Genomic DNA, 4,318 nt, shown 5'->3' on the forward strand with positions numbered 1-4,318 from the left:
GCACTACCGTTTAAACTCATTTTTGTATTTTTAGTAGAGACGGGGTTTTGCTGTGTTGGCCAGGCTGGTCTTGAACTCCTGACCTCAAGTGATTCATCCACCTCAGTCTCCCAAAGTGTTGGAATTACAGGCCTGAGCCACCCCACCGGCCTTGCCTTCTAGTTTTTTGCTTTGTTTTGTTTTGTTTTTGAGACGGAGTCTTGCTCTGTTGTCCAAGCGGGAGGGCAGTGGTGCCATCTCAGATCACCGCAACCTCCGCCTCCCCAGCTCATGCAATTCTCCTGCCTCAGCCTCCCAAGTAATGGGGATTACAGGCACCCACCACCATGCCCGGCTAATTTTTGTATTTTTAGTAGAGACGAGGTCTCACCATGTTGGCCAGGCTGGTCTCAAACTCTTGACCTCAAGTGATCAGCCTGCCTTGGTCTCCCAAAGTGCTGGGATTACAGGTGTGAGGCTCTGTACCCAGCCCCTAGCTTCTAGTTTTAATAAAAGTTCAAATACATGTATTTCTTAACATTTGGCTTTTTTGTTTTGGATATAAAATCATTCCCCTGTGCTAATTACGTGGTCTTTGTTGAGAACAATATTAATTACTACGTAATCCACAGCGTTTATGTATCTATTTATTTAAACATTTCCTTATTGGTGGACATTTAGGATGAATTTTTTTCTACTACTCCGTGTATGTATACCTCTATTATAGGTCATACTATTAATTATTTTTATTATGGAAAATTCCAAGTACATAAAAAAGAAAGGTTATTACCCCACCCAGCTTAGGCAGTTATCAACACCTGGCCCACCTTGTTTCATCCCTAGTTCCACAACTCCTTGGTTCCGCTATTGCCAAGCAAATCCCAGAGGTATCATTTCAGTTTTGTAAATATATAGCTGTAAAAGATAACCATTCTGAAAAGATAGCCACATTACAATTATTCATTAAGAAACCCGGCTGGGTGCAGTGGCTCACGCCTGTAATCCCAGCACTTTGGGAGGCCGAGGCCGGCGGATCACCTGAGGTCAGGAGTTTGAGACCAGCCTGGCCAACATGGAGAAACCCTGTCTCTGCTAAAAATACAAAAAAATAGCCGGGCGTGGTGGTGGGCGCTTGTAATCCTCGTTACTTGGGAGGTTGAGTCTGGCCAATCGCTTGAACTCGGGGGTGGAGGCTGCAGTGAGCCGAGATCTTGCCATTGCACTCCCGCCTGGGCGACAGGGCAAGACTGTGTCTCAAAAAAAAGAAGAAAGAAGCAAAAGAAAGAAACTCAGCCATTAAATATCCAGCAACCACATTGCTCCAATTTTCTTATTTTATTTTTATTTTTATTTTGAGACAGAGTCTTGCTCTGTTGCCCAGGCTGGAGTGCAATGGCAAGATCTCGGCTCACTGCAACCTCCCCCTCCCAGGTTCAAGCAATTCTCCTGTCTCAGCCTCCCAAGTAGCTGGGATTACAGGCGCCCGCCACCGCACCTGGCTACTCTTTGTACTTTTAGTAGAGTCAGGGTTTCGCCCTGTTGGTTAGGCTACTCTCCAGCTCCTGGCCTCAAGTGATCCGCCCGCCTTGGCCTCCCAAAAGTGCTGGGATTACAGGCGTGAGCCACCGTGCTCGTCCTATAACTTCTTTTAACGGTTGGAATTGAGATCTAAATAAAGTTCCCACGTGGCGATAGGTGGATAGCTCTCTAGCGCTCTCCATCCTCGCTTCCTCGCTGCTGCTCAGAAGAGTGGCTGGGCAGCAGGCATGTGTGCGTCTTGCACGCTTCGGGTCCAGACAGGAAGCCCCAGGCGGGGACTGTGACCCCCGCCGCTGCCCTGGCGGGGTTCCCACCTGGGCCGCTGCAGGGAGGAGGTAGCAGAGCTGCCGGCTGGCGCCGCCCCTTCGCTCCCCTGCCTGCCGGCGCCCGGCGTGAGCCCCGCGGCCCCGCCCTGCGCCACCTGCCAGCCCGTGGGACTCAGTGCAGCCAAGCCGGGCTCCGCAGGTGAGGCGCGCGCGGGGTCCTGGGCGGAGGACCCGCGGGGCAAAGCGCTCGGGGAGCGGGTGGGTGCTCACCGCTGGGCCTCCCTAGGGAAGGGGCGCAGGTGTGCATGGATGGGGTAGGGGGCGGACCGAGAGAAAGAGGGTGGGCAAAGTGTGGGTGCAGCGGCTTTAAGGGCTTCTGGGATTAGAGGGCACTTGCGGGGAGTGACGAAACTTCGAGAAAAGGAATCCAAAACTACTTAGTAATAGTAATAATAATAACAGCGATGACAACTGTTACAATAACTATCACAGTTACTATTTGTTAGAATAATATAGTAGCAGTAAAAACAATAGCATCAATAATAATAATAGCTACGATTTATTGCATTCTTATATGTGCCAGTGCTGGCTTACTTCTTTACATATTTTATGTGTAAAGTAATACCTACCTCATAGCAGTTGTGAGGAAGAAATAGAAAAATGCTGGTGAAGGCCAGAGCTCACACCTGTAATCCCAGCACTTTGGGAGGCTGAGGCAGGTGAATCACTTGAGGCCAGGAGTTTGAGACCAGCCTGGCCATAACATGGTGAAATCCCATCTCTACTGAAAATACAAATATTAGCCAGGTGCGGTGGCGGGCGCCTGTAAGCCCAGCTACTCAGGAGGCTGAGGCAAGAGAATCGCATGAATCCGGGAGGTGGAGGTTGCAGTGAGCTGAGATCAGGCCACTGCCCTCCAGCCTGGGCAACACCGCGAGACTCTGTCTCATACATAAATAAACAAATAAATAAATAAAGTTGATAGTTTTTTGCAAGGGAGGTATGAGTGCCATGCCTATTATGCAGAGGAGGAAATGCAAGCCTATTGAGGTTAAGGAATTTGCCCAATAGCACACAGCTGGTTAAGGCTTGGTTCAGGTTAAAGCTGGGGTCTTATCCCTGGCGTAGCACCTGCCACCTGGAGTTTTAGGTTCAGGGCTGCTGAGCTGAGACTGGAGAGCAAAGCCAGTAAGTGTTGGAATAATTTAGCTCTGGGTTTGCCACCCGGCTGTCCATGCATAGCTGTGTGACCTTGGGCAGGTCACTTGACCTCTTAGAACCATTTGCTCATCTGTGAAGTAGAGATAATGGTAATGCTTGCCTGAAAGATTCTGCAAGAATTAAGCAAGACAATGTATGTTAGAGAGGCGTGTACTTAGTTCTCTCTCATAAATGACAGCTGGAATTAAGGTTACTATGGAGCCCAGCAGCTCTGCATCGTAACCCCCTCCCTGCCGTTGGCTTGCTGTGTGATCATTCATGTCCACTGAACTCATCTGTGAAACTGAGTATGGTAAACCTTCAAGGCTGGTGGAATGAGTAAATGGCAGGGAGGGTTTGGCGTGATGCCCGGCTCATAGAGGATGCTCAGTGAGACCAGTTTCTTCCTTTCTTTCCTTCTTTTCCTCATTGAATCCAAAGCCATTTGTTCTCAGGAGACTTAGGAGAGAAGAAGGGGAATAGCTGTGCCTGAAGTCTCACTACTAGGGGCAGGGCTGGGACAGGAACTCAAGCCTGGGCATCTCTAGTCCATCCACCAAGCTCCCATCCCCTTGGCTTCTTTGATTTTTTTTTTAAACCAGGGTTTTGCTCTGTCACCCAGGCTGGAGTGCAGTGACATGTGATCGCGGCTCACTGTGGCCTCAACCTCCCAGGCTCAGGCAATTCTCCTGCCTCAGCCTCCTGAGTGGCTAAGACTACAAGTACGCACCAGCACACCCGGCTAATTTTTAAAATTATTTGTAGAAATGGAGTCTCCCTATGTTGCCCAGGCTGGTCTTGAACTTCTGGACTCAAGTGATCCTCCCACCTTGGCCTCCCAAAGTGCTGGGGTTACAGGCGTGAGCCACCAAGCCTGGCCCCACTGGACTTCTACAACCATTGTGAGCTGGGCCATTCCAACACCAAGCGTTTGTAATCAGGCTGGTATTCTACAAGCCACACACATTTGCCTATTTTGCATTAATAGTCATGAAATGGCATTTTTGTGTGTGTGTGTGTGAAAAATCTCCCAGCTAGTGTCAGTATGCCTAGAGTTATGTGTTCATGACCCAGAGCTTAAACGGGGCAGCCTTGCAGACAGTGAAACTCCAAGTAATTGTGAATTAATGATGTGTGTCTGGGCTGCGGTGTCCCAGCAGGAGGGGAACCCCCTAGCATCTTTGCAAATTTCACAGAAGATGAAGTGACTCTGATCCATGGGTTGACCAACTCCTCCCGGTTTGCCTGTGACTTTCTGTTTTTGTTTTGTTTTGTTTTGTTTTGAGATGGAGTCTTGCTCTGTTGCCCAGACTGGAGTGCAGTGACCCGATCTA

The sequence above is a fragment of the Colobus angolensis genome, unplaced genomic scaffold (genome assembly GCF_000951035.1).
Source record: "Colobus angolensis palliatus isolate OR3802 unplaced genomic scaffold, Cang.pa_1.0 Scaffold92, whole genome shotgun sequence".
Classification (NCBI taxonomy): Eukaryota; Metazoa; Chordata; class Mammalia; order Primates; family Cercopithecidae; genus Colobus; species Colobus angolensis.